Consider the following 7,561-nt stretch of genomic DNA (forward strand, 5'->3'; position numbering starts at 1 on the left):
TCCTGAAACTCACTTTGTAGACCAGGCTGGCCTCGAACTCAGAAATCTGCCTGCCTCTGCCTCCCAAGTGCTGGGATTAAAGGTGTGCGCCACCACTGCCCGACACTATGCCATGCTTTTGTTGTTATTTTGAGATGTATGAATGTTAGCTGAATATTGTTACTGGTTTATGTATCTATTATTCTATACTTTTTTCTCACTCAGCTATACTAATTTAAGACGTTTATTCTCAAACAGGATGCTGTGTCTTGCAGCATCCTCCTAGCCTGCATTTGGTGTTCCTCGTAATGGCAACAGGGGCCACGAGGAGTGACCAGCATACATGATCAATGTATGTAAATGCAGCCTGGAGAATGCATAACAAGGGAACTGCCCTGGTATATGCTTCACGGCTGCCCGTGATTAAGTCATACATGACTAGCTGACAGAATGAGTCCTGGACAGGTCAGAGGAGGGAGCACTCCCAGAACCCGGGAAGGGGAGCACTCCCAGAACCCGGGAAGGGGAGCACTCCCAGAACCCAGGAAGGGGAGCAGTAGCCAGCTGCTAGTCTGACAGAAGCCCATGACCATCTGCCAGAAAGGAACAGCATTCCCAGGCACTGGTGCTGCTCCTGCAGCCTCCTCCCCTCCTTCTCCCAACTCCTCCTAGCACCTCCTTCCACTTGATACCAATTGGAAGGGAATCTGTTTGTATAGACCCTGTGAGTCAGCCTTCCAAGGCTCACAGTGGGATGAGAAACTCCCCCTCGGAGCTGGGGAGATGCTCAGTGAATCTGAGCACCTGCGTAAAAGTCAGACATGGCTACATGTGCCTATAACCCCTGGGGACACAGAAAGACAGATCCCAAGTCTTAGGTTCTGTGAGAGAATCTGCTCCCAATAACCAGCAGGCAGGTAGTCTCAGCGTGACGTCCGAGCTGTAGATGAGGCAGCGGACACACAGCTTGACAGTTTCCATACAGACAGCATCTGAAATGGGGGTCCTTGGGGTTTCCATCAGGAAGCAAATCACCACGTCTAATCAGCACTTAACAGTGTGCAAACAGCACTTAACAGGGTGCAAACAGCACTTCCAAACCAAGTAAAAGCTGCCAAGCGATTTGTTCTCTTACGCAGTTTATGCTTTCTCTGGTGCTATTCGCTCAGCAAACAAAGATAACACAGTGATAACACTTGCTTTGCACTGTTCTGAATTCATTATCTTCTTGATCCAACTGAATCTCAAGGATACAATTGAATTAAAAGTCTTGTTTGCTTTTGGCATGTCAAGTAACCTATGAAATGATTTGAAACAAGTAAATTTGTTTGTTTTCATTCACTGAAGATACCGTAACAGAATACCTCACATGGAAATACTTAAAAAAAAAATGTTCTCCCATGGTTTTGGAGACCAGAAGTCCAGGATCAAGAGAAAGGCTGCCCCTTCCCTCTGAAGGTGCAGACGATAATGAGCTCCTTTGGCCTGAGGTGATACCCCTGGCTTGGAGCAGCATGACTCCAATCTGTACACAGCTCTCTGTATGCTTGTTATCTCATCTTTTATAGGAACTCCAGTCATAGTGAATTGTGGCCTGTGACGGCAAATTCATGGACCAGCTGGACTCCATTTAAGATTAAAAGCCATCTTGTTACAAGTTCATTTCTGTTTTCTGTAGAATTTGGATTTGAATAGGTCTTGACCCATATTCTGGAGTTTGACATGCTCCACACCCCATACCCTGACCTCCACCCTGATAAGATGTTCTGTCAAATAACTTTGAAATGTTCTGCCGCGGTTCTATGTAACCCCCAAACCTTGAAAAACTCCCTAACATTGCAGTTTGGGGGACTATATCAGCTCCACTTTTTCCTATGCTCAATGTTATTTTTCTCAAACCCCACTTTAGGGAGATAGGCCTGTCTGACAGAAAATAAAACTGTGTTTATCTTGGCCCAAGAGTATGGGTAATGGCCTTGTCTTAGAGTTTTATTGCTGTGAAGAGACTCCATGACCAAGGCAACTCTTATAAAGGACAACATTTAATTGGGGCTGGCTTACAGTCTCAGAGGATCAGTCCATTATCATCATGGCAGGAAGCATGGCAGGGTCCAAGCAGACATGCTGCTGGAGGAGCTGAGAGTTCTACATCTTGATCTGAAGGCATCCAGGAGAAGACTCTCTTCCAGGTAGCTAAAAGGAAGCTCTCTTAAATCCCACCTCCACAGTGACACACTTCCTCCAACAAGGCCACACTTCCTAATAGTGCCACTCCCTGGGCCAAGCATATGCAAACCATCACAGTTTTTCACTTTCATTTGGTGGGTTAACATAATCTTGGTTGTCAACACCTGGGAAGAGGTCTAGTTGTTGTTCTCTCTTTGCATCTTTGATTTCTCCAAACCTGTGTCAGACAGAGCAGAGTGTGTGTGTGTGTGTGTGTGTGTGTAACAAGTATGTGGCACATGTCTACCATTCTAGACATCAGGAGGAGAGGCAGAAGGGACACTGCATGTTCCAGGCACCCTGCCTCAATCCTGCATTCCTCCCACCACCACTGCACATGCACATATACTCACACGCACAAAAGCTTTGACACAATGAATGTTTCTTGACTCCTCTGATAACATGAGTTTCCTAACAGCACAGGATGTATAAGTCTTGCATGTCGTTACACTTTCTGGTATCTCCAAATGATTGTTATATGATTATCATTCACCAGTTATCACCTTTCCTGTTTTGTACAAAACAGAGTAATTCCAAAATGTTTGTTTTCAATATCTCTTCCAAGTGTTAGACACCTACAGGCCCCTCCAGCTCCATGTTCTGTAAGTGTCCCTGCATCCAAATCTAAACAACTCTAGGCCTTGTTCGCCTTTTCTAGATTGTTCTCACCTCTCCACTGAACCCTGAGTGTTCAGGAAGGAGGCCTCCTTCTTTCTAAATCTTCCTCCCAAATATTCCTCGTCCCTCTGCTCTATCTGGCCATGTCCCCATGAGAATATAGGCTCCCCATGAGAATATAGGCTCCGTGCAGGCAGGGATGTTTATCTGTTTGTTCTCCGCAGAAGTCTGAGTTCCTAGATTAGACGTCACATGATGGGACTTCCAAAGCATCCTGCTACCATGCCCAGTCTTGGCAAATACTGTCTACATCAATTATCTCTGCACACCATAACCCTCGAAAACTTGGAGACTTAAAACAACAGGCTGGCTTCATAAGGATCCTTCTGCTTCTGCTTCCCAGCTTGAGATGAAAGGTGTGCGCACCCAACTCCCTCCTGTTACTTGTAATTGAACATATAGATTGTATGTGTCTGAGAAACAGGGCAAGAATCACAGGTGCTTCAGCTTCGTTACAGAGCTAAGCTGCCGTCTCGGCCAACTCAGGGAACTGCTTCCTCTGCGCCTGTCTTACAGCCATGTGGGTTTCTTTGTTCTGGCTTTGTTTTCGCTCAGGCTGTGAAGCACCATCCTGTAGGAGGAGCCAGAGAGAACCCCAAGATGATAGGGAGCAGGTGCTGGCGAATATACACACGATGCATAAGATACATACGACGTATCTCTGCTCACTCCGTTAACACTCTGCTCAGTCTGCTGCAGGAAGGCAGGCTACAAGATGGAGGCGGAATGACAGATGGAGCTTGCTGGAGGACAGCATTCTGGGAAGAAGTGGGCAGAGGAGGAGTTTATTCTCTTCCTTCGTTCATGGGCCTTGCTCTGGTGGGCAGTTGGCAACTACAATTCTGAAATGGAAGCGCTCCGAGGATGGCAAGCAGAGGGTCGTTAGCAGCTTAAGAACTGGATATTTGTCCACAACAATGAGGAAACCAGAAAACAAGATATACAGTGACAGGAAAGGGATGCCGGGAGACAGGTGTCACGTGGTTGAGGAGTGGTGCCTGGAGGCAGGTGTCACGTGGTTGAGGAGTGGCGCATTCTTGCCTTTCCAGATTAAGAAGGTACAGCTAAAATGCTCACATCAGGGCAGAGTTTCAGGAGACTGGGACTTAGTAACGCGAAGACCAAGGAAAACAACATGTACCCTGGTAGATACAATGGGCTTGGAGACTGCAGCAGAACTTGAGAGAGTGGGAGTCCAGCGTCTGCTCACAGAACAATTGTTTTTTACTGTAACACTCCACTGAGTCAGTCACAGTGACATCCCCTGTAGGGTAGTGACTCCTGAGGTCATTTGACTTCCTCAGCAGGAAGTCCATTCTTTGTCTTGCCAGGTCATCCTCTGAGACATCCACAGCCTAAGAGCACTGCCCCAGAGCAAGGGTCAGTACTCAGTGAAGAGAAAGAACAAGGCTTGTAGCCGGGTGTGGTGGCGCACGCCTTTAATCCCAGCACACTGGAGGCAGAGGCAGGCGGATTTCTGAGTTCAAGGCCAGCCTGGTCTACAAAGTGAGTTCCAGGGCAGCCAGGGCTATACAGAGAAACCCTGTCTCGAAAAACAAAAACAAACAAAGAAAAAAAAAGAACAAGGCTTGTCTTTCCACGAATCTGACCAGCTCTTTGCTGAGGCTGCCATGTTTAAATGGGTGCCTAGCATCCCGGTACACAGCCTTCAGTGGGTATTAGGCAGGACTGACTCTCCTCCACTGCCCTGGACTCTGTCCTCTGTGTTTCTATCGGCATGTCTTAGACCTCTGAGAACACCTTCCTGTGGCTATCCCTGTCTCGGACTTTGTGAGTTCCTTGCCTGAGACATGCGGTAAATGTTAGCTGGATGGACGATTGAGAGAATCCTGCTTTGGGCGGGGTTTACGTTCCATGCTTATGCTCACATAGACTGGGAAATGGATTACAAAAGACAAGGGCTACATGTAAGCTAAAAGCTTCAAGTCACACAGAGTCATCAAAAAAAAAAATGCCATTTGAATGCTCTAGACATAAATAATTAGAATGCCAAACATTCACGTGTGTGGGTTTATTTTTTTATTTTTTAATTTTTTTTCGAGACAGGGTTTCTCTGTGTAGCCTTGGCTGTCCTGGAACTCACTTTGTAGACCAGGCTGGCCTCGAACTCAGAAATCCGCCTGCCTCTGCCTCCCGAGTGCTGGGATTAAAGGCGTGCACCACTACACCCGGCTTCACGTGTGTTTATAAGTTAAAATTAAATGTCTTTGACACCTTTCTGTAGTTATGGTGACAAGCAGCTTCTCTGTCACTGTTTGCACTGGTTGAGTGACCTAGCTAAGCAGGCTGGGATAGTCCAGTGCCCAGGACTCTGCCTCAGCTCTCTCTCCACCCAACACAGAGCTTCCTCTTGGCCTTCACATGAATACCATTGACTGGCCCTGAGATGGTCGATTTGTTCACTGGAGTTGATGGGGACTGACTTGGGCATTGTCTAAGTGTTGGGGAGACACAGCTACGCAGAGGCCATTCTCTGACTTTGGCATAATCAGCCCCACTTGGAGAGTCAGAGGAGACTAAGTGTGGCGTGAGGCCCGCCCTGCCCTTCCTTGTTCAAGCCAATCCATTTCTTTCAGTTGGGCTGTGTGAGCTATGATAGTGTAACTCGAACTAGGCGAGTCTTCTTACACAGGACACAAACACACCACTATGTATTAACTAGGGCTGACGGCTCAGTATCAGAGTGCCTACCTAGCAGGCATAAGGCCCAGGGTTCCATGCCCAGCACAGGGGAAAATAAAACAAGAATATGTCAACCAGTCATTAATGTTAAACATAGAGGCATCTGCAACTTCAATATGTTAAGAATTTCTTGTACCTAAATCCATGTGTCTATGTCCTGCAGGGTCAAAGGTTATGCCCTTAGCCTCCATTACCATATTCCCATCCAGAAAGGTTTCTCAAATGTTCTCTTTGTGTGCACATATGCATGTATGTGTGCACACGGGTGTGTGGCTGCATGTGCAGCTGTATGTGTTGTGGGTGGAGGCCAGAGTCTAACATCAAGGTCCAGCCAATCTGCTCTCCACTTTATTCTCAGAGGCGTTATTTCACACTGGCAATCACCGATTCAGCTGTACTGACTGGCCAGGGGACACTCTCGTCTCTGTCTCTCCAATCGAGGATTCCAGGTTTTTCCCATGGCCACTGGAGATCTGACTCAGGTCCTCACATGTGCATGGCAGGCACTCTAGTAACTCCAGCACTCTTCCAACATTATTCATTGTAAAAGGATGACAGCATCTCCCAAGCAACCTGCCAGCTAATTGCTGGTTTGGTGTTAGGATTAAGATACTATGCACCAAATGGCTTGACAATAATTATGGGCTTTTTTTTTTCCCCATCAGAAAGCAATTTTTTCTCTCTTTGGAGGGAAGCAATTATTTGAGTTCTTGGGCATTTTGCTTCAGCTTTGTATGCACTGTGTGGAGTTAACAGTAACCCAAGGTCTAGGCTGGAATATACCCATTTTGTGGATGGGAAAGCTGAGGCTCATGTGACTTAACTGATCTAGGTAAAAGTCAGCATCTGAGCTCAGGCCAGTCTGATTTCAGACTCTCACTTTAGCCCTAGTAGATTATGTTGCACATGGCAGTGTGCAACAGTGTCACACACGTAGTGAGAAAATTAACAGTTCAGTAGCTGGGTCTGTACATTACATAAACATGAGCTCTTTCCAGGATGACTGAAGTTCCAGCTTCAGGACAGCAGTTGAAAAGAAATAAATACAGCCAAGGGGTGGTGGCACATGCTTGTAATATCCGCAGAGGCAGGTAGGTCTCTGAATGAAAGACCAGCCTGGTCTACAGAGTAAGTTATTTATTTTGTTTTTTCTTTTTTTCCCCTACACGCCTAGAATCAAATTACATTGAGAGTTTTAATAATAATTGCTGTTTTACAACAATATGAAGTAACCAGTACCCCCAGAGCTCGTGTCTCTAGCTGCATATGTATCAGAAGATGGCCTAGTCGGCCATCATTGGGAAGAGAGACCCATTGGTCTTGCAAACTTTTTATGTCCCAGTACAGGGGAAACACCAGGGCCAAGAAGTGTGAGTGGGTGTGCATGGGAGCAGGGTGGGGGAGGGTGTATGGTATTTTCGGGATAGCATTTGAAATGTACATGAAGAAAATATCTAATAAAATTTTTATAAAAATAATAATTGCTGTTCTATGAATTGTTAGTAATTGGTGTCATCATCATCAGTGTGTGTGCATGATGTCATGTCTGTGTGAAAACATCCATGTCTACAGGACAGCCAGGGCTACACAGAGAAATCCTGTCTTCAAAAAACAAAACAAAGAAAAGAGAAAAGAAAGAAATCCATAATCTGCAAGTTCCCACGGTACCATCCTCTCTGCATTTCCCTCTGTAGATGTACCCCAGCCGGTAGGGCCGCCTCCACTCACTGCAAGGCTGGCATGGGGCCTTCTCCCCCCCACCCCCCCACCCCCCGTCCCAAGCCCTGAAATCTCCACCCTGGTCTACTGGAACTAATGATTTCACAGCTGCTTGCCCATCAACCTAGGTTCTCCTTTCCTCTTGCATTTTTTTTTGTCCAAACATAAAACATAAACGCAGTTACAGACGTGATGTTTCCTTTTTTTTTTTCAAAGATTTATTTATTAGTATAAGTTCACTGTAGCTGTCTTCAAA

The sequence above is a fragment of the Mus caroli genome, chromosome 15 (genome assembly GCF_900094665.2).
Source record: "Mus caroli chromosome 15, CAROLI_EIJ_v1.1, whole genome shotgun sequence".
Classification (NCBI taxonomy): domain Eukaryota; kingdom Metazoa; phylum Chordata; class Mammalia; order Rodentia; family Muridae; genus Mus; species Mus caroli.